The sequence below is a fragment of the Salmo trutta genome, unplaced genomic scaffold, assembly GCF_901001165.1.
Source record: "Salmo trutta unplaced genomic scaffold, fSalTru1.1, whole genome shotgun sequence".
Classification (NCBI taxonomy): Eukaryota; Metazoa; Chordata; class Actinopteri; order Salmoniformes; family Salmonidae; genus Salmo; species Salmo trutta.
Window position 1 is genome coordinate 137240 of NW_021822777.1, and position 24430 is coordinate 161669.

General features: G+C 42.5%; 1 long non-coding RNA gene across 1 annotated transcript; it reads left to right on the top strand.

The window, feature by feature from the left end:
* Nucleotides 1-2976: 2976 nt before the first annotated feature.
* On the top strand, nucleotides 2977-8569 carry LOC115184384 (uncharacterized). The gene is made up of 3 exons (XR_003874330.1): nucleotides 2977-3148; nucleotides 3233-3327; nucleotides 8386-8569. It is a non-coding gene; the product is annotated as an uncharacterized LOC115184384 (long non-coding RNA).
* Nucleotides 8570-24430: the final 15861 nt, after the last annotated feature.

Consider the following 24430-nt stretch of genomic DNA (forward strand, 5'->3'; position numbering starts at 1 on the left):
GTGAGGGCTCAGTGCAGGGTTATAACCAGGTAGAGGGCTCTAGTGCAGGGTTATAACCAGGGTAGAGGCACTATTAGTGCAGGGTTATAACCATGAGGTTGAGGGCACTAGTGCAGGGTCATACCCAGGTAGGCACTAGTGAGGGTATATAACCAGGGTAGAGGCACTAGTGCAGGGTTATAACACTGTAGGGAACTAGTGCAGGGTTTAACCAGGTAGAGCTCTAGGCAGGGTTATAACCAGGGTAGGGCACTAGTGCAGGGTTATAACCAGGGTAAGAGGGTACTAGTGTAGGGTTATAACCGAGGGGTAGAGGCACTAGTGCAGGGGTTATAACCAGGTTAGAGGCAATCTAGTGCCAGGGTTATACCAGGGTAAGGCACTAGTGCAGGGTTATAACCAGGGTAAAGGGCTCTTAGTTGCAGGGTTATAACCAGGGTAGAGGCACTAGTGCAAGGTTATAAACCAGGGTAGAGGCACTAGTGCAGGTTAAACCAGGGTAGGGGCACTAGTGGCAAGGGTTATAAACCAGGGTAGAGGCACTAGTGCAGGGTTATAACCCAGGGTAGAGGCACTAGTGGCAGGGTTATAACCAGGGTAGGGGAACTAGTGCAAGGGTTATAACCAGGGGTAGAGGCACTAGTGCAGGGTTATAACCAGGGTAGAGGGCACTAGTGCAGGGTTATAACCAGGGTAGGGGCACTAGAGCAGGGTTATAACCAGGGTAGAGGGTACTAGTGCAGGGTTATAACCAGGGTAGAGGCACTAGTGCAGGGTTATAACCAGGTTAGAGGCACTAGTGCAGGGTTATAACCAGGGTAGAGGCACTAGTGCAGGGTTATAACCAGGGTAAAGGGCTCTAGTGCAGGGTTATAACCAGGGTAGAGGCACTAGTGCAGGGTTATAACCAGGGTAGAGGCACTAGTGCAGGGTTATAACCAGGGTAGGGGCACTAGTGCAGGGTTATAACCAGGGTAGAGGCACTAGTGCAGGGTTATAACCAGGGTAGAGGCACTAGTGCAGGGTTATAACCAGGGTAGGGGAACTAGTGCAGGGTTATAACCAGGGTAGAGGCACTAGTGCAGGGTTATAACCAGGGTAGAGGGCACTAGTGCAGGGTTATAACCAGGGTAGGGGCACTAGAGCAGGGTTATAAGCAGGGTAGAGGCTCTAGTGCAGGGTTATAACCAGGGTAGAGGCACTAGTGCAGGGTTATAGCCAGGGTAGAGGCACTAGTGCAGGGTTATAACCAGGGTAGGGGAACTAGTGCAGGGTTATAACCAGGGTAGAGGCACTAGTGCAGGGTTATAACCAGGGTAGAGGGCACTAGTGCAGGGTTATAACCAGGGTAGGGGCACTAGAGCAGGGTTATAAGCAGGGTAGAGGCTCTAGTGCAGGGTTATAACCAGGGTAGAGGCACTAGTGCAGGGTTATAGCCAGGGTAGAGGCACTAGTGCAGGGTTATAACCAGGGTAGGTGCAGGTGGTGGTTATAGAAGCCGTAACCCTGAGCCTTGTCCCTACAGAGTGGAATCAACACAGCATACTTCCTGTGCAGGGTTATAACCAGGGTAGGGGCTCTAGTACAGGGTTATAACCAGGGTAGGGGGTCTAGTGCAGGGTTATAACCAGGGTAGGGGATCTAGTGCAGGGTTATAACCAGGGTAGGGGATCTAGTTTAGGGTTATAACCAGGGTAGGGGCTCTAGTGCAGGGTTATAACCAGGGTAGGTGGTCGTTATAGAAGCCGTAACCCTGAGCCTTGTCCCTACAGAGTGGTATAAACACAGTGTACTTCCTGTGCAGGGTTATAACCAGGGCAGGTGGTCATTATAGAAGCTGTAACCCTGAGCCTTGTCCCTACAGAGTGGTATAAACACAGTGTACTTCCTGTGCAGGGTTATAACCAGGGCAGAGGAACCTGTGCAGGGTTATAACCAGGGTAGGTGCAGGTGGTGGTTATAGAAGCTGTAACCCTGATCCTTGTCTCTACAGAGTGGTATAAACGCAGTGTACTTCCTGTGCATTTTTATAACCAGGGTAGGGGATCTAGTGCAGGGTTATAACCAGGGTTGGGGAACTAGTGCAGAGTTATAACCAGGGTAGGGGCTCTAGTGCAGGGTTATAACCAGGGTAGGGTCACTAGTGCAGGGTTATAACCAGGGTAGGGGCACTAGTGCAGGGTTATAACCAGGGTAGGGGCACTAGTGCAGGGTTATAACCAGGGTAGGGGATCTAGTGCAGGGTTATAACCAGGGTAGGTGGTGGTTATAGAAGCTGTAACCCTGATCCTTGTCTCTCCAGAGTGGTATAAACGCAGTGTATTTCCTGTGCAGGGTTATAACCAGGGTAGGTATGGTTATAGAAGCTGTAACCCTGATCCTTGTCTCTCCAGAGTGGAATCAACACAGTGTACTTCCTGTGCAGGGTTATAACCAGGGTAGGGGCTCTAGTGCAGGGTTATAACCAGGGTAGGGGAACTAGTGCAGAGTTATAACCAGGGTAGGGGCTCTAGTGCAGGGTTATAACCAGGGTAGGGTCACTAGTGCAGGGTTATAACCAGGGTAGGGGCACTAGTGCAGGGTTATAACCAGGGTAGGGGCACTAGTGCAGGGTTATAACCAGGGTAGGTGGTGGTTATAGAAGCTGTAACCCTGATCCTTGTCTCTCCAGAGTGGTATAAACGCAGTGTACTTCCTGTGCAGGGTTATAACCAGGGCAGGTGGTGGTTATAGAAGCTGTAACCCTGATCCTTGTCTCTCCAGAGTGGTATCAACACAGTGTACTTCCTGTGCAGGGTTATAACCAGGGCAGGTGGTGGTTATAGAAGCTGTAACCCTGATCCTTGTCTCTCCAGAGTGGTATCAACACAGTGTACTTCCTGTGCAGGGTTATAACCAGGGCAGGTGGTGGTTATAGAAGCTGTAACCCTGATCCTTGTCTCTCCAGAGTGGTATAAACGCAGTGTACTTCCTGTGCAGGGTTATAACCAGGGCAGGTGGTGGTTATAGAAGCTGTAACCCTGATCCTTGTCTCTCCAGAGTGGTATCAATGCAGCGGTGAGAAACACCTACAGCCAAACAGCCCTGGATATCGTTTACCAGTTCTCTGCTTCCCAGGCCAGCCGGGAGATCAAACAGCTACTCAGAGGTACGGGGTGTGTGTGTGTGTGTGTGTGTGTGTGTGTGTGTGTGTGTGTGTGTGAGATATTAAAGCAGCATGTCTCTCTCCCAGATGCCTCAGCGGCCCTCCAGGTCAGGGCCTTAAAGGATTACTGCAACAACTACGACCTGACCAGCCTCAACATCAAGACTGGGGACGTGATCACGGTACACACACACACACACACACACACACACACACACACACACACACACACACACACACTATACACACACACTATACACACACACACACACACACTATACACACACACACACACACACGCACGCACACACACACACGCACGCACGCACGCACACACGCACACGCTTGCGCGCGCACACACACACACACACACACACACACACACACACACACACACACACGGCCCTGAGTCAGAGTGTACAGGAGATACCAGGAACAGTTAGAGAAGGATAGAGGATAGATACAGGAGATACCAGGAACAGTTAGGGAAGGATAGGGGATAGATACAGGAGATAACAGGAACAGTTATAGAAGGATAGAGGATAGATACAGGAGATAACAGGAACAGTTAGGGAAGGATAGGGGATAGATACAGGAGATAACAGGAACAGTTAGAGAAGGATAGATACAGGAGATACCAGGAACAGTTAGAGAAGGATAGAGGATAGATACAGGAGATAACAGGAACAGTTAGAGAAGGATAGATACAGGAGATAACAGGAACAGTTAGAGAAGGATAGAGGATAGATACAGGAGATAACAGGAACAGGTAGAGAAGGATAGATACAGGAGATACCAGGAACAGTTAGAGAAGGATAGAGGATAGATACAGGAGATACCAGGAACAGTTAGAGAAGGATAGATACAGGAGATACCAGGAACAGTTAGAGAAGGATAGAGGATAGATACAGGAGATAACAGGAACAGTTAGAGAAGGATAGAGGATAGATACAGGAGATAACAGGAACAGTTAGAGAAGGATAGAGGATAGATACAGGAGATAACAGGAACAGTTAGAGAAGGATAGATACAGGAGATAACAGGAACAGTTAGAGAAGGATAGAGGATAGATACAGGAGATACCAGGAACAGTTAGAGAAGGATAGATGATAGATACAGGAGTTAACAGGAACAGTTAGAGAAGGATAGAGGATAGATACAGGAGATAACAGGAACAGTTAGAGAAGGATAGATACAGGAGATAACAGGAACAGGTAGAGAAGGATAGAGGATAGATACAGGAGTTAACAGGAACAGTTAGAGAAGGATAGAGGATAGATACAGGAGATAACAGGAACAGGTAGAGAAGGATAGAGGATAGATACAGGAGTTAACAGGAACAGTTAGAGAAGGATAGATACAGGAGATAACAGGAACAGTTAGAGAAGGATAGATACAGGAGATAACAGGAACAGTTAGAGAAGGATAGAGGATAGATACAGGAGATAACAGGAACAGGTAGAGAAGGATAGATGATAGATACAGGAGATACCAGGAACAGTTAGAGAAGGATAGGGGATAGATACCGGAGATAACAGGAACAGTTAGAGAAGGGTAGATACAGGAGATAACAGGAACAGTTAGAGAAGGATAGAGGATAGATACCGGAGATAACAGGAACAGTTAGAGAAGGGTAGATACCGGAGATAACAGGAACAGTTAGAGAAGGGTAGATACAGGAGATAACAGGAACAGTTAGAGAAGGACAGAGGATAGATACAGGAGATAACAGGAACAGTTAGAGAAGGGTAGATACAGGAGATACCAGGAACAGTTAGAGAAGGATAGATACAGGAGATAACAGGAACAGTTAGAGAAGGGTAGATACAGGAGATAACAGGAACAGTTATAGAAGGATAGATACAGGAGATAACAGGAACAGTTAGAGAAGGATAGATACAGGAGATAACAGGAACAGTTAGAGAAGGACAGAGGATAGATACAGGAGATAACAGGAACAGTTAGAGAAGGGTAGATACAGGAGATACCAGGAACAGTTAGAGAAGGATAGATACAGGAGATAACAGGAACAGTTAGAGAAGGGTAGATACAGGAGATACCAGGAACAGTTAGAGAAGGATAGATACAGGAGATAACAGGAACAGTTAGAGAAGGGTAGATACAGGAGATAACAGGAACAGTTATAGAAGGATAGATACAGGAGATAACATCAACAGTTAGAGAAGGATAGAGGATAGATACAGGAGATACCAGGAACAGTTAGAGAAGGGTAGATACAGGAGATAACATCAACAGTTAGAGAAGGATAGAGGATAGATACAGGAGATAACAGGAACAGTTATAGAAGGATAGATACAGGAGATAACAGGAACAGTTAGAGAAGGGTAGATACAGGAGATACCAGGAACAGTTAGAGAAGGATAGATACAGGAGATAACAGGAACAGTTAGAGAAGGGTAGATACAGGAGATAACAGGAACAGTTATAGAAGGATAGATACAGGAGATAACATCAACAGTTAGAGAAGGATAGAGGATAGATACAGGAGATACCAGGAACAGTTAGAGAAGGGTAGATACAGGAGATAACATCAACAGTTAGAGAAGGATAGATGATAGATACAGGAGATAACAGGAACAGTTAGGGAAGGATAGATGATAGATACAGGAGATAACAGGAACAGTTAGGGAAGGATAGATGATAGATACAGGAGATAACAGGAACAGTTAGAGAAGGATAGAGGATAGATACAGGAGATAACAGGAACAGTTAGAGAAGGATAGAGGATAGATACAGGAGATAACATCAACAGTTAGAGCGTTAGTGTTTCTTCTTTCCTTTTTCTAAATTATTTTCTATTCTATTATTTTCTATTCTGCTCTATTCTATTCTAGTCTAATCTGGTCTATTATATTCTAATCTATTCTGTTTTACGCTACTCTTCTATATTCTACTGTTCTCTTTTTATTATATTCTACTGTTCTCTGTTTATTATATTCTACTGTTCTCTGTTTATTATATTCTACTGTTCTGTTTATTATATTCTACTGTTCTCTGTTTATTATATTCTACTGTTCTCTGTTTATTATATTCTACTGTTCTCTTTTTATTATATTCTACTGTTCTCTGTTTATTATATTCTACTGTTCTCTGTTTATTATATTCTACTGTTCTCTGTTTATTATATTCTACTGTTCTCTGTTTATTATATTCTGCTGTTCTCTGTTTATTATATTCTACTGTTCTCTGTTTATTATATTCTACTGTTCTCTGTTTATTATATTCTACTGTTCTCTTTTATTATTCTACTGTTCTCTGTTTATTATATTCTACTGTTCTCTGTTTATTATATTCTACTGATCTCTGTTTATTATATTCTACTGTTCTCTGTTTATTATATTCTGCTGTTCTCTGTTTATTATATTCTGCTGTTCTCTGTTTATTATATTCTACTGTTCTCTGTTTATTATATTCTACTGTTCTCTGTTTATTATATTCTACTGTTCTCTGTTTATTATATTCTGCTGTTCTCTGTTTATTATATTCTACTGTTCTCTGTTTATTATATTCTACTGTTCTCTGTTTATTATATTCTACTGTTCTCTGTTTATTCTACTGTTCTCTGTTTATTATGTTCTACTGTTCTCTGTTTATTATATTCTACTGTTCTCTGTTTATTATATTCTGCTGTTCTCTGTTTATTATATTCTACTGTTCTCTGTTTATTATATTCTACTGTTCTCTGTTATTATATTCTACTGTTCTCTGTTTATTATGTTCTGCTGTTCTCTGTTTAGTATATTCTACTTGTTCTCTGTTTTATATTCTATGTTCTCTGTTTATTATTATTCTACTGTTCTCTGGTTATTATTCTACTGTTCTCTGTTATTATTCTACTGTTGCTCTGTTTATTATTCTACTGTTCTCTGTTATTATGTTCTACTGTTCTCTGTTTATTATATTCTACTGTTTCTCTTTTATTATATTCTACGGTTCTCTGTTTATTATTCTACTGTCTCTGTTTATTATATTCTACTGTTCTCTGTTTATTATATTCTACTGTTCTCTGTTTATTATATTCTACTGTTCTCTGTTTTTATATTCTACTGTTCCTGTTTATTATATTCTACTGTTCTCTGTTATTATATTCTACTGTTCTCTGTTTATTATATTCTACTGTTCTCTGTTTATTATATTCTACTGTTCTCTGTTATTATATTCTACTGTTCTCTGTGTTATTCTACTGTTCTCTGTTATCTACTGTTCTCTGTTTATTATATTCTACTGTTCTCTGTTTATTATATTCTACTGTTCTCTGTTTATTATATTCTACTGTTCTCTGTTTATTATATTCTACTGTTCTCTGTTTATTATATTCTACTGTTCTCTGTTTATTATATTCTACTGTTCTCTGTTTATTATATTCTACTGTTCTCTGTTTATTCTACTGTTCTCTGTTTATTATATTCTGCTGTTCTCTGTTTATTATATTCTACTATATTCTACTGTTCTCTGTTTATTATATTCTACTGTTCTCTGTTTATTATATTCTACTGTTCTCTGTTTATTATATTCTACTATATTCTACTGTTCTCTCTTTATTATGTTCTACTGTTCTCTGTTTATTCTATTCTACTGTTCTCTGTTTATTATGTTCTACTGTTCTCTGTTTATTATATTCTACTGTTCTCTGTTTATTATATTCTACTGTTCTCTGTTTATTATATTCTACTGTTCTCTGTTTATTATATTCTACTGTTCTCTGTTTATTATATTCTACTGTTCTCTGTTTATTCTACTGTTCTCTGTTTATTATGTTCTACTGTTCTCTGTTTATTCTATTCTACTGTTCTCTGTTTATTATGTTCTACTGTTCTCTGTTTATTATATTCTACTGTTCTCTGTTTATTATATTCTACTGTTCTCTGTTTATTATATTCTGCTGTTCTCTGTTTATTATATTCTACTGTTCTCTGTTTATTATATTCTACTGTTCTCTGTTTATTATATTCTACTGTTCTCTGTTTATTATATTCTACTATATTCTACTGTTCTCTGTTTATTATGTTCTACTGTTTATTATATTCTACTATATTCTACTGTTCTCTGTTTATTATATTCTACTGTTCTCTGTTTATTATATTCTACTGTTCTCTGTTTATTATATTCTACTGTTCTCTGTTTATTATATTCTACTGTTCTCTGTTTATTATATTCTACGGTTCTCTGTTTATTATCTACTCTGCTATGTTGAATGTATTACTTGTTCTCTCTGGCAGGTTCTCGAGCAGCATGTTGACGGGCGCTGGAAGGGCTGTATCCATGACAACCGTACAGGAAATGACCGCGTGGGCTACTTCCCTTCTACGATAGTGGAGGTCATCAACAAGAGAACAGGTGAGTATTTGTGTCTGTGTGTGTGCGGGTTCTTTTGTAATCTCGGGAATTATAGTACAGCCCTGTTAGAGTCCTGTAACCTGTTAGAGTTCTTTAACCTGCAGTACAGCCCTGTTAGAGTCCTTTAACCTGCAGTACAGCCCTGTTAGAGTCCTTTAGCCTGTTAGAGTCCTTTAACCTGCAGTACAGCCCTGTTAGAGTCCTTTAACCTGCAGTACAGCCCTGTTAGAGTCCTTTAACCTGTTAGAGTCCTTTAACCTGCAGTACAGCCCTGTTAGAGCCCTTTAACCTGCGGTACAGCCCTGTTAGAGTCCTTTAACCTGCAGTACAGCCCTGTTAGAGTCCTTTAACCTGCAGTACAGCCCTGTTAGAGTCCTTTAACCTGCGGTACAGCCCTGTTAGAGTCCTTTAACCTGCGGTACAGCCCTGTTAGAGTCCTTTAACCTGCGGTACAGCCCTGTTAGAGACCTTTAACCTGCGGTACAGCCCTGTTAGAGTCCTTTAACCTGCAGTACAGCTCTGTTAGAGTCCTTTAATCTGCGGTACAGCCCTGTTAGAGTCCTTTAACCTGCGGTACAGTCCTGTTAGAGTCCTTTAACCTGCGGTACAGCCCTGTTAGAGTCCTTTAACCTGCGGTACAGCCCTGTTAGAGTCCTTTAACCTGCAGTACAGCCCTGTTAGAGTCCTTTAACCTGCGGTACAGCCCTGTTAGAGTCCTTTAACCTGCAGTACAGCCCTGTTAGAGACCTTTAACCTGCGGTACAGCCCTGTTAAAGTCCTTTAACCTGCGGTACAGTCCTGTTAGAGTCCTTTAACCTGCGGTATAGCCCTGTTAGAGTCCTTTAACCTGCAGTACAGCCCTGTTAGAGTCCTTTAATCTGCAGTACAGCCCTGTTAGAGTCCTTTAACCTGCAGTACAGCCCTGTTAGAGTCCTGTAACCTGCAGTACAGCCCTGTTAGAGTCCTTTAACCTGTTAGAGTCCTTTAACCTGCAGTACAGCCCTGTTAGAGTCCTTTAACCTGTTAGAGTCCTTTAACCTGCAGTACAGCCCTGTTAGAGTCCTTTAACCTGCAGTACAGCCCTGTTAGAGTCCTTTAATCTGCAGTACAGCCCTGTTAGAGTCCTTTAACCTGTTAGAGTCCTGTAACCTGCAGTACAGCCCTGTTAGAGTCCTTTAACCTGCAGTACAGCCCTGTTAGAGTCCTGTAACCTGCAGTACAGCCCTGTTAGAGTCCTTTAACCTGTTAGAGTCCTTTAACCTGCAGTACAGCCCTGTTAGAGTCCTTTAACCTGTTAGAGTCCTTTAACCTGCAGTACAGCCCTGTTAGAGTCCTTTAACCTGCAGTACAGCCCTGTTAGAGTCCTTTAACCTGCAGTACAGCCCTGTTAGAGTCCTTTAACCTGCGGTACAGCCCTGTTAGAGTCCTTTAACCTGCGGTACAGCCCTGTTAGAGTCCTTTAACCTGTTAGAGTCCTGTAACCTGCAGTACAGCCCTGTTAGAGTCCTTTAACCTGCAGTACAGCCCTGTTAGAGTCCTGTAACCTGCAGTACAGCCCTGTTAGAGTCCTTTAACCTGTTAGAGTCCTTTAACCTGCAGTACAGCCCTGTTAGAGTCCTTTAACCTGCAGTACAGCCCTGTTAGAGTCCTTTAAACCTGCAGTACAGCCCTGTTAGAGTCCTTTAACTGCGGGTACAGCCCTGTTAGAGTCCTTTAACCTGCGGTACAGCCCTGTTAGAGTCCTTTAAACCTGTTAGAGCTCCTGTAACCCTGCAGTACCAGCCCTTGTTAGAGTCCTTTAACCTGCAGTACAGCCCTTGTTAGAGTCCTGTAACCCTGCAGTACAGCCCTGTTAGAGTCCTTTAACCTGTTAGAGTCCTTTAACCTGCAGTACAGCCCTGTTAGAGTCCTTTAACCTGTTAGAGTCCTTAACCTGCAGTACAGCCCTGTTAGAGTCCCTTTAAACCTGCAGTACAGCCCTGTTAGAGTCCTTTAACCTGCAGTACAGCCCTGTTAGAGTCCTTTAACCTGCAGTACAGCCCTGTTAGAGTCCTTTAACCTGCGGTACAGCCCTGTTAGAGTCCTTTAACCTGCGGTACAGCCCTGTTAGAGTCCTTTAACCTGCAGTACAGCCCTGTTAGAGTCCTTTAATCTGCAGTACAGCCCTGTTAGAGTCCTTTAACCTGTTAGAGTCCTGTACCTGCAGTACAGCCCTGTTAGAGTCCTTTAACCTGCAGTACAGCCCTGTTAGAGTCCTTTAACCTGTTAGAGTCCTTTAACCTGTTAGAGTCCTTAACCTGTTAGAGTCCTGTAACCTGCAGTACAGCCCTGTTAGAGTCCTGTAACCTGTTAGAGTCCTGTAACCTGTTAGAGTCCTGTAACCTGTTAGAGTCCTGTAACCTGTTAGAGTCCTTTAACCTGTTAGAGTCCTTTAACCTGTTAGAGTCCTTTAACCTGTTAGAGTCCTGTAACCTGCAGTACAGCCCTGTTAGAGTCCTGTAACCTGTTAGTCCTTTAACCTGTTAGAGTCCTTTAACCTGTTAGAGTCCTGTAACCTGTTAGAGTCCTTTAACCTGTTAGAGTCCTTTAACCTGCAGTACAGCCCTGTTAGAGTCCTGTAACCTGTTAGAGTCCTTTAACCTGTTAGAGTCCTGTAACCTGTTAGAGTCCTTTAACCTGTTAGAGTCCTTTAACCTGCAGTACAGCCCTGTTAGAGTCCTGTAACCTGTTAGAGTCCTTTAACCTGTTAGAGTCCTTTAACCTGTTAGAGTCCTGTAACCTGTTAGAGTCCTTTAACCTGTTAGAGTCCTGTAACCTGTTAGAGTCCTGTAACCTGCAGTACAGCCCTGTTAGAGTCCTGTAACCTGTTAGTCCTTTAACCTGTTAGAGTCCTGTAACCTGTTAGAGTCCTTTAACCTGTTAGAGTCCTTTAACCTGTTAGAGTCCTTTAACCTGTTAGAGTCCTGTAACCTGTTAGAGTCCTGTAACCTGTTAGAGTCCTGTAACCTGTTAGAGTCCTGTAACCTGTTAGAGTCCTGTAACCTGTTAGAGTCCTGTAACCTGTTAGAGTCCTGTAACCTGTTAGAGTCCTGTAACCTGTTAGAGTCCTGTAACCTGTTAGAGTCCTGTAACCTGTTAGAGTCCTGTAACCTGTTAGAGTCCTGTAACCTGTTAGAGTCCTGTAACCTGTTAGAGTCCTGTAACCTGTTAGAGTCCTGTAACCTGTTAGAGTCCTGTAACCTGTTAGAGTCCTGTAACCTGTTAGAGTCCTGTAACCTGTTAGAGTCCTGTAACCTGTTAGAGTCCTGTAACCTGTTAGAGTCCTGTAACCTGTTAGAGTCCTGTAACCTGTTAGAGTCCTGTAACCTGTTAGAGTCCTTTAACCTGTTAGAGTCCTGTAACCTGTTAGAGTCCTGTAACCTGTTAGAGTCCTTTAACCTGTTAGAGTCCTGTAACCTGTTAGAGTCCTGTAACCTGTTAGAGTCCTGTAACCTGTTAGAGTCCTGTAACCTGTTAGAGTCCTGTAACCTGTTAGAGTCCTGTAACCTGCAGTACAGCCCTGTTAGAGTCCTTTAACCTGCAGTACAGCCCTGTTAGAGTCCTGTAACCTGCAGTACAGCCCTGTTAGAGTCCTTTAACCTGCAGTACAGCCCTGTTAGAGTCCTTTAACCTGTTAGAGTCCTGTAACCTGTTAGAGTCCTTTAACCTGCAGTACAGCCCTGTTAGAGTCCTTTAACCTGCAGTACAGCCCTGTTAGAGTCCTGTAACCTGCAGTACAGCCCTGTTAGAGTCCTGTAACCTGTTAGAGTCTGGCGATTTTTAAACTGCTATGCAAAAACAAAACAAAAGCATCCAGTCAGAGGTTCCTGTCAGTCTGACGGACTTCCTGTTGTCACTAATCCTTATGACGGACTTCCTGTCAGAAGAGGTTTTTTCGACCAGTCAGCAGCCGATATGCCAGTTAAATAATTGGTGAAATGTAATTATTTTATTATAAATTAAGCTTAATATCAGTAGCGGGTAGGTACTCGATATATATATTTATAATCAGTGACCTATAACGATGTTTATCACCAGCGCTGTTTGGCGCGACGGTAAATCAAATCAAATGTATTTATAAAGCCCTTCTTACATCAGCTGATGTCTCAAAGTGCTGTACAGAAACCCAGCCTAAAACCCCAAACAGCAAGCAATGCAGGTGTAGAAGCGCGGTGGCTAGGAAAAACTCCCTAGAAAGGCCAGAACCTAGGAAGAAACCTAGAGAGGAACCAGGCTATGAGGGGTGGCTAGGAAAAACTCCCTAGAAAGGCCAGAACCTAGGAAGAAACCTAGAGAGGAACCAGGCTATGAGGGGTGACTAGGAAAAACTCCCTAGAAAGGCCAGAACCTAGGAAGAAACCTAGAGAGGAACCAGGCTATGAGGGGTGGCTAGGAAAAACTCCCTAGAAAGGCCAGAACCTAGGAAGAAACCTAGAGAGGAACCAGGCTATGAGGGGTGGCTAGGAAAAACTCCCTAGAAAGGCCAGAACCTAGGAAGAAACCTAGAGAGGAACCAGGCTATGAGGGGTGGCCAGTCCTCTTCTGGCTGTGCCGGGTGGAGAGGAACCAGGCTATGAGGGGTGGCCAGTCCTCTTCTGGCTGTACAGGGTAGAGAGGAACCAGGCTATGAGGGGGGGCCAGTCCTCTTCTGGCTGTGCTGGGTAGAGAGGAACCAGGCTATGAGGGGTGGCCAGTCCTCTTCTGGCTGTACTGGGCAGAGAGGAACCAGGCTATGAGGGGGGGCCAGTCCTCTTCTGGCTGTACTGGGCAGAGAGGAACCAGGCTATGAGGGGGTGCCAGTCCTCTTCTGGCTGTACAGGGTAGAGAGGAACCAGGCTGAGGGCTGGCCAGTCCTCTTCTGGCTGTGCCGGGTGGAGATTATAACAGAACACGGCCAAGATGTTAAAATGTTCATAGACGACCAGCAGGGTCAGATAATAATAATCACAGTAGTTGTCGAGGGAGCAACAGGTCAGCACCTCAGGAGTAAATGTCACTTGGCTTTTTCATAGCCGATCATTGATGGTAACACATTTACCTTTTTAGATTAGAGGACCGGAGTTGGAATCGCAGACAGCATCATGAAGTCTCGTTCTAACCAATAATGGGAGGGGCCTGCTTATTATAAATACATTGTGATTTAGTGTCGGCATCAGACTAACTTCACATATTATTTATATTTTTTTTATTTTTTTTTGCAGAGCAGTTTAAAAATCGCCAGTTCAGCCTACGGGCAGAAGGGAGAATTAGGACGAGGGGTACGGTGTCTCGTCGCCTGCGTGTGTCGTCTCCTCCTCACTTCCGTAAAGCACCAAACCCAGAAGCAAAGGCAAAGTTCATTTAGTAAATCTAGCCTGCTAGCCATTTTTTCTTTTTCAAGACACAGACCTATTGCCTAAATGGCTATTTAGCTAGCTTGTCCTATTGCCTAAATGGTATTAGCTAGCTTGTCCTATTGCCTAAATGGTATTAGCTAGCTTGTCCTATTGCCTAAATGGTATTAGCTAGCTTGTCCTATTGCCTAAATGGTATTAGCTAGCTTGTCCTATTGCCTAAATGGTATTAGCTAGCTTGTCCTATTGCCTAAATGGTATTAGCTAGCTTGTCCTATTGCCTAAATGGTATTAGCTAGCTTGTCCTATTGCCTAAATGGTATTAGCTAGCTTGTCCTATTGCCTAAATGGTATTAGCTAGCTTGTCCAATCTATCAACAGGTTCAAGCGTAGCTGTAATGAAACACGATGGGAGACAGAGAGCTGGTTTCAAGCGCAGGGTGCAGCAGGTGTTTATAGGTAAAGGACCATAGGAGGAGGCAGGTAGCTGGGTCCAGGGGCAGGTAGCTGGGTCCAGGGGCAGGTAGCTGGGTCCAGGGGCAGGTAGCTGGGTCCAGGGGCAGGTAGCTGGGTCCAGGGGCAGGTAGCTGGGTCCAGGGGCAGGTAGCAGGGTCCAGGGGCAGGTAGCAGGGTCCAGGGGCAGGCAGAAGGTCATACACAGGAGGATGCAGGAAGCTGGGTCAGGGGCAGGAAGCTGGGTCCGGGGAAAGGAAGCTGGGTCCAGGGGCAGGTCGCTGGGTCCAGGGGCAGGTAGCTGGGTCCAGGGGCAGGTAGCTGGGTCCAGGGGCAGGTAGCTGGGTCCAGGGGCAGGCAGAAGGTCATACACAGGAGGATGCAGGAAGCTGGGTCCAGGGGCAGGAAGCTGGGTCCAGGGGCAGGTCGCTGGGTCCAGGGACAGGAAGCTGGGTCCAGGGGCAGGTAGCTGGGTCCAGGGGCAGGCAGAAGGTCATACACAGGAGGAGGCAGGTAGCAGGGTCCAGGGGCAGGTAGCTGGGTCCAGGGGCAGGAAGCTGGGTCCAGGGGCAGGTCGCTGGGTCCAGGGACAGGAAGCTGGGTCCAGGGGCAGGTAGCTGGGTCCAGGGGCAGGCAGAAGGTCATACACAGGAGGAGGCAGGTAGCAGGGTCCAGGGGCAGGTAGCTGGGTCCAGGGGCAGGTAGCTGGGTCCAGGGGCAGGTCGCTGGGTCCAGGGACAGGAAGCTGGGTCCAGGGACAGGAAGCTGGGTCCAGGGGCAGGTAGCTGGGTCCAGGGGCAGGTAGAAGGTCATACACAGGAGGAGGTAGGTAGCTGGGTCCAGGGACAGGCAGAAGGTCATACACAGGAGGAGGCAGGTAGCAGGGTCCAGGGACAGGTAGAAGGTCATACACAGGGGGGATCCAAAAAGGGCAACAGTACAGGCAGGGGAAAAATGCTAGTAAACGTTATCCGGGAGAGATCAGTCAACAGGTAGATAACAGGTTAAAAATACAGGCAGGGAATAGGCAAACGGCATCGTTAGTGAGACAGGTCAACACTTTCAGACGCGGGGGAGGATTAAATTACGTAGGGAAAAACTCGAGCTCTGAATAGAAAACAAACCACACCTCACAGTGACAGGGCGCAAAGAACTGAACTAAATAGTGTGTGATAATGACATACAGGTGTGTGAACAGGTGATTAGAATTCAGGTGATTGGGATCTGGAGAGTGAGCTGCGTTCACGGGGGGGAATCGAGGTGTTTGAGAGCGTGGGGCTGGAAAGTGGGGCTTTAATAATATCTCCCATTTAGAAAGACGTCTTTATCCAAAGCGAACTGGGTTAAAACATTTTTAAAGTTGATTTATTTCACCTTTTTTTTAACCAGGTAGGCTAGTTGAGAACAAGTCCTTTATTTAACCAGGTAGGCTAGTTGAGAACAAGTCCTTTATTTAACCAGGTAGGCAAGTTGAGAACAAGTCCTTTATTTAACCAGGTAGGCCAGTTGAGAAACAAGTTCTCATTTACAACTGCGACCTGGCCAAGATAAAGCAAAGCAGTTCTACAACATACAACAACACAGAGTTACACATGGAGTAAAACAAACATACAGTCAATAATACAGTAGAAAAATAAGTCTATATACAATGTGAGCAAATGAGGTGAGATAAGGGAGGTAAAGGCAAAAAATAGGCCATGGTGGCGAAGTAAATACAATATAGCAAGTAAAACACTGGAATGGTAGATTTATAGTGGAAGAAAGTGCAAAGTAGAAATAGTGGGATGCAAAGGAGCAAAATAAGTAAATAAATAAATACAGTAGGGGAAGAGGTAGTTGTTTAGGCTAAATTATAGATGGGCTATGTACAGGTGCTAAATTATAGATGGGCTATGTACAGGTGCTAAATTATAGATGGGCTATGTACAGGTGCTAAATTATAGATGGGCTATGTACAGGTGCTAAATTATAGTGGAAAAGAGATCATAGAAACAGGATTACAGTGTTGATATATAATGGATGGTCATGCCTTGCATCTATAACCTAACCTGAACCTAATTATCCTAACCTGAACCTAATTATCCTAACCTGCTGCATACGCTCTTCTAACCTTAACCTAATCATCCTAACCTAAACCTAATCATCCTAACCTTAACCTAATCATCCTAACCTGAACCTAATTATCCTAACCTTAACCTAATTATCCTAACCTGAACCTAATTATCCTAACCTGAACCTAATTATCCTAACCTGAACCTAATTATCCTAACCTGAACCTAATTATCCTAACCTGAACCTAATTATCCTAACCTGAACATAATTATCCTAACCTGCTGCATACGCTCTTCTAACCTTAACCTAATTATCCTAACCTGCTGCATACGCTCTTCTAACCTGAACCTAATTATCCTAACCTGAACCTAATTATCCTAACCTGAACCTAATTATCCTAACCTAAACCTAATTATTCTAACCTTAACCTAATTATTCTAACCTGAACCTAATTATCCTAACCTAAACTTAATTATTCTAACCTTAACCTAATTATCCTACCTTTAATCTAATTATCCTAACCTTAACCTAATTATCCTAACCTGAACCTAATTATCCTAACCTAAACTTAATTATTCTAACCTTAACCTAATTATCCTACCTTTAACCTAATTATCCTAACCTGAACCTAATTATCCTAACCTTAACCTAATTATCCTAACCTGAACCTAAATATCCTAACCTTAACCTAATTATCCTAACCTTAACCTAATCATCCTATCCTTAACCTAATCATCCTAACCTTAACCTAATCATCCTAACCTTAACCTAATTATCCTAACCTGAACCTAATTATCTTAACCTTAACCTAACAATCCTAACCTTAACCAGTGGAGGCTGCTGAGTGGACAACGGTTCATTATAATGGCTGGAACGGAGATAAAAATGGAATGGAATCGAACCCGCTGGACACCATGTGTTGGATGTATTTGCTACCGTTCCACTGATCCCGCTCCAGTCATTACCCTGAGCCCCTTCCTCCCCAATTAAGGTGCCACCAACCTCCTGTGCCTGACCTCCATCTAATGGAAAAGGAAAAACAGCCTGCCAGTCCACTGCTGATTGGACCATGTGACTAGGTGCTGTTCCACGACTGAACCAGTAGAGGGAGCACTGAGTTCAATACAGGAAGAGTGACTGAGTCTATAACAGCTCTATCTATCTACCAGCTCAATACAGGAAGGGTGACTGAGTCTATAACAGCTCTATCTATCTACCAGCTCAATACAGGGAGGGTGACTGAGTCTATAACAGCTCTATCTATCTACCAGCTCAATACAGGGAGGGTGACTGAGTCTATAACAGCTCTATCTATCTACCAGCTCAATACAGGAAGGGTGACTGACTCTAATACAGCTCTATCTATCTACCAGCTCAATACAGGAAGGGTGACTGAGTCTATAACAGCTCTATCTATCTACCAGCTCAATACAGGGAGGGTGACTGAGTCTATAACAGCTCTATCTATCTACCAGCTCAATACAGGGAGGGTGACTGAGTCTATAACAGCTCTATCTATCTACCAGCTCAATACAGGGAGGGTGACTGAGTCTATAACAGCTCTATCTATCTACCAGCTCAATACAGGAAGGGTGACTGAGTCTATAACAGCTCTATCTATCTACCAGCTCAATACAGGGAGGGTGACTGAGTCTATAACAGCTCTATCTATCTACCAGCTCAATACAGGAAAGGTGACTGAGTCTATAACAGCTCTACCAGCTCAATACAGGGAGGGTGACTGAGTCTATAACAGCTCTATCTATCTACCAGCTCAATACAGGAAGGGTGACTGAGTCCAATACAGCTCTATCTATCTACCAACTCAATACAGGGAGGGTGACTGAGTCTATAACAGCTCTATCTATCTACCAGCTCAATACAGGAAGGGTGACTGAGTCTATAACAGCTCTATCTATTTACCAGCTCAATACAGGGAGGGTGACTGAGTCTATAACAGCTCTATATATCTACCAGCTCAATACAGGAAGGGTGACTGAGTCTATAACAGCTCTATCTATATACCAGCTCAATACAGGAAGGGTGACTGAGTCCAATACAGCTCTATCTATCTACCAGCTTGTAGTTGTAGGTATCAGTCCATCTCCAGGTCACCAGAGTGTAGAGACAGTCTGTATCGTGGAGGTTTAAGGTGTTTACCGTAAACGACCTCCTGACCTCTAGAGGGCGTCGCCACACTGTTCATCCGTACATCAGGTCAGAGCTACACACCATCTAACCTACCTGGCGGTGTCATATCTATACCTGGTGGTGTCATATCTATACCTAGTGGTGTCATATCTATACCTAGTGGTGTCATATCTAGTGGTGTCATATCTACACCTAGTGGTGTCATATCTATATCTAGTGGTGTCAAATCTATACCTAGTGGTGTCATATCTAGTGGTGTCATATCTATACCTGGTGGTGTCAAATCTATACCTAGTGGTGTCATATCTATACCTGGCGGTGTCATATCTACATCTGGTGGTGTCATATCTATACCTAGTGGTGTCATATCTATACATAGTGGTGTCATATCTATACCTGGTGGTGTCAAATCTATACCTAGTGGTGTCATATCTATACCTAGTGGTGTCAAATCTATACCTAGTGGTGTCATATCTATACCTAGTGGTGTCATATCTATACCTAGTGGTGTCATATCTATATCTAGTGGTGTCAAATCTATATCTAGTGGTGTCATATCTATACCTAGTGGTGTCATATCTATACCTGGTGGTGTCATATCTATACCTAGTGGTGTCATATCTACACCTAGTGGTGTCATATCTATACCTGGTGGTGTCATATCTATACCTAGTGGTGTCATATCTATATCTAGTGGTGTCATATCTATACCTAGTGGTGTCATATATAGTGGTGTCATATCTATACCTAGTGGTGTCATATCTATACCTAGTGGTGTCATATCTATACCTGGTGGTGTCATATCTATATCTAGTGGTGTCATATCTATATCTAGTGGTGTCATATCTATACCTAGTGGTGTCATATCTATATCTAGTGGTGTCATATCTATACCTGGTGGTGTCATATCTATATCTAGTGGTGTCATATCTATACCTAGTGGTGTCATACCTATATCTAGTGGTGTCATATCTATATCTAGTGGTGTCATATCTATACCTAGTGGTGTCATATCTATACCTAGTGGTGTCATATCTATACCTAGTGGTGTCATATCTATACCTAGTGGTGTCATATCTATACCTAGTGGTGTCATATCTATACCTGGTGGTGTCATATCTACACCTAGTGGTGTCATATCTATACCTAGTGGTGTCATATCTATACCTAGTGGTGTCATATCTATATCTAGTGGTGTCATATCTATACCTAGTGGTGTCATATCTATACCTAGTGGTGTCATATCTATACCTAGTGGTGTCATATCTATACCTAGTGGTGTCATATCTATATCTAGTGGTGTCATATCTATACCTAGTGGTGTCATATCTACACCTAGTGGTGTCATATCTATATCTAGTGGTGTCATATCTATACCTAGTGGTGTCATATCTATACCTGGTGGTGTCATATCTATACCTAGTGGTGTCATATCTACACCTAGTGGTGTCATATCTATACCTATTGGTGTCATATCTAGTGGTGTCAAATCTATATCTAGTGGTGTCATATCTATACCTGGTGGTGTCATATCTACACCTGGTGGTGTCATATCTATACCTGGCGGTGTCATATCTATACCTAGTGGTGTCATATCTATATCTAGTGGTGTCATATCTACACCTAGTGGTGTCATATCTATACCTAGTGGTGTCATATCTATACCTGGTGGTGTCATATCTATACCTAGTGGTGTCATATCTACACCTGGTGGTGTCATATCTACACCTAGTGGTGTCATATCTATACCTAGTGGTGTCATATCTACACCTGGTGGTGTCATATCTATACCTAGTGGTGTCATATCTACACCTAGTGGTGTCATATCTATACCTAGTGGTGTCATATCTATACCTAGTGGTGTCATATCTACACCTGGTGGTGTCATATCTATACCTAGTGGTGTCATATCTACACCTAGTGGTGTCATATCTATACCTGGTGGAGTCATATCTATACCTGGTGGTGTCATATCTACACCTGGTGGTGTCATATCTATACCTAGTGGTGTCATATCTATATCTAGTGGTGTCATATCTATACCTAGTGGTGTCATATCTAGTGGTGTCATATCTATACCTGGTGGAGTCATATCTATATCTAGTGGTGTCATATCTATATCTAGTGGTGTCATATCTATACCTAGTGGTGTCATATATAGTGGTGTCATATCTATATCTAGTGGTGTCATATCTACACCTGGTGGTGTCATATCTATACCTAGTGGTGTCATATCTATATCTAGTGGTGTCATATCTACACCTGGTGGTGTCATATCTATACCTAGTGGTGTCATATCTACACCTGGTGGTGTCATATCTATACCTAGTGGTGTCATATCTATATCTAGTGGTGTCATATCTATACCTAGTGGTGTCATATATAGTGGTGTCATATCTATATCTAGTGGTGTCATATCTATACCTAGTGGTGTCATATCTATATCTAGTGGTGTCATATCTATACCTAGTGGTGTCATATATAGTGGTGTCATATCTACACCTAGTGGTGTCATATCTATACCTAGTGGTGTCATATCTATATCTAGTGGTGTCATATCTACACCTAGTGGTGTCATATCTATACCTAGTGGTGTCATATCTATATCTAGTGGTGTCATATCTACACCTAGTGGTGTCATATCTATACATAGTGGTGTCATATCTATACCTAGTGGTGTCATATCTATATCTAGTGGTGTCATATCTATACCTAGTGGTGTCATATCTATACCTAGTTGTGTCATATCTATACCTGGTGGTGTCATATCTATACCTGGTGGTGTCATATCTATACCTAGTGGTGTCATATCTATACCTAGTGGTGTCATATCTATACCTGGTGGTGTCATATCTATACCTAGTGGTGTCATATCTATATCTAGTGGTGTCATATCTATACCTGGTGGTGTCATATCTAGTGGTGTCATATCTATACCTTGTGGTGTCATATCTAGTGGTGTCATATCTATATCTAGTGGTGTCATATCTATACCTGGTGGTGTCATATCTATACCTGGTGGTGTCATATCTATACCTAGTGGTGTCATATCTATACCTAGTGGTGTCATATCTAGTGGTGTCATATCTATACCTAGTGGTGTCATATATAGTGGTGTCATATCTATACCTAGTGGTGTCATATCTATACCTAGTGGTGTCATATCTAGTGGTGTCATATCTATATCTAGTGGTGTCATATCTATACCTGGTGGTGTCATATCTATACCTGGTGGTGTCATATCTATACCTAGTGGTGTCATATCTAGTGGTGTCATATCTATATCTAGTGGTGTCATACCTATATCTAGTGGTGTCATACCTATATCTAGTGGTGTCATATCTATATCTAGTGGTGTCATATCTATATCTAGTGGTGTCATATCTATACCTAGTGGTGTCATATCTATACCTAGTGGTGTCATATCTATATCTAGTGGTGTCATATATAGTGGTGTCATATCTATATCTAGTGGTGTCATATCTATATCTAGTGGTGTCATATCTATACCTAGTGGTGTCATATATAGTGGTGTCATATCTATATCTAGTGGTGTCAAATCTATATATATTGGTGTCATATCTATACCTAGTTGTGTCATATCTATATCTAGTGGTGTCATATCTATACCTAGTGGTGTCATATGTATACCTAGTGGTGTCATATCTATACCTAGTGGTGTCATATCTATACCTAGTGGTGTCATATCTATACCTAGTGGTGTCATATCTATATCTAGTGGTGTCATATCTATACCTAGTGGTGTCATATCTATACCTAGTGGTGTCATATCTATACCTAGTGGTGTCATATCTATACCTAGTGGTGTCATATCTATACCTAGTGGTGTCATATCTAGTGGTGTCATATCTATACCTAGTGGTGTCATATCTATACCTAGTGGTGTCATATCTAGTGGTGTCATATCTATATCTAGTGGTGTCATATCTATACCTGGTGGTGTCATATCTATACCTGGTGGTGTCATATCTATACCTAGTGGTGTCATATCTAATGGTGTCATATCTATATCTAGTGGTGTCATACCTATATCTAGTGGTGTCATATCTATATCTAGTGGTGTCATATCTATATCTAGTGGTGTCATATCTATACCTAGTGGTGTCATATCTATATCTGGTGGTGTCATATCTATATCTAGTGGTGTCATATCTATACCTATTGGTGTCATATCTATACCTGGTGGTGTCATATCTAGTGGTGTCATATCTATACCTAGTGGTGTCATATCTATACCTAGTGGTGTCATATCTAGTGGTGTCATATCTAGTGGTGTCATATCTATACCTAGTGGTGTCATATCTATATCTAGTGGTGTCATATCTAGTGGTGTCATATCTATACCTAGTGGTGTCATATCTAGTGGTGTCATATCTAGTGGTGTCATATCTATATCTAGTGGTGTCATATCTATACCTAGTGGTGTCATATCTATACCTAGTGGTGTCATATCTATACCTAGTGGTGTCATATCTAGTGGTGTCATATCTATACCTAGTGGTGTCATATCTATACCTAGTGGTGTCATATCTATACCTAGTGGTGTCATATCTATACCTAGTGGTGTCATATCTATATCTAGTGGTGTCATATCTATATCTAGTGGTGTCATATCTATATCTAGTGGTGTCATATCTATACCTAGTGGTGTCATATATAGTGGTGTCATATCTATATCTAGTGGTGTCATATCTATATCTAGTGGTGTCATATCTATACCTAGTGGTGTCATATCTATACCTAGTGGTGTCATATCTATACCTGGTGGTGTCATATCTATACCTAGTGGTGTCATATCTAGTGGTGTCATATCTATACCTAGTGGTGTCATATCTAGTGGTGTCATATCTATACCTAGTGGTGTCATATCTAGTGGTGTCATATCTATACCTAGTGGTGTCATATCTATACCTAGTGGTGTCATATCTAGTGGTGTCATATCTATATCTAGTGGTGTCATATCTATACCTGGTTGTGTCATATCTATACCTGGTGGTGTCATATCTATACCTAGTGGTGTCATATCTAGTGGTGTCATATCTATATCTAGTGGTGTCATACCTATATCTAGTGGTGTCATATCTATATCTAGTGGTGTCATATCTATATCTAGTGGTGTCATATCTATACCTAGTGGTGTCATATCTATATCTAGTGGTGTCATATCTATATCTAGTGGTGTCATATCTATACCTAGTGGTGTCATATCTAGTGGTGTCATATCTATATCTAGTGGTGTCATATCTATACCTAGTGGTGTCATATCTAGTGGTGTCATATCTATACCTAGTGGTGTCATATCTATACCTGGTGGTGTCATATCTATACCTGGTGGTGTCATATCTATACCTGGTGGTGTCATATCTATACCTAGTGGTGTCATATCTATACCTGGTGGTGTCATATCTATACCTAGTGGTGTCATATCTATACCTAGTGGTGTCATATCTAGTGGTGTCATATCTATACCTAGTGGTGTCATATCTATACCTAGTGGTGTCATATCTATACCTGGTGGTGTCATATCTATACCTAGTGGTGTCATATCTATACCTAGTGGTGTCATATCTAGTGGTGTCATATCTATACCTGGTGGTGTCATTTCTATACCTAGTGGTGTCATATCTATACTTAGTGGTGTCATATCTATACCTGGTGGTGTCATATCTATACCTGGTGGTGTCATATCTATACCTGGTGGTGTCATATCTATACCTAGTGGTGTCATATCTAGTGGTGTCATATCTATACCTGGTGGTGTCATATCTATACCTAGTGGTGTCATATCTATATCTAGTGGTGTCATATCTAGTGGTGTCATATCTATATCTAGTGGTGTCATATCTATACCTAGTGGTGTCATATCTAGTGGTGTCAT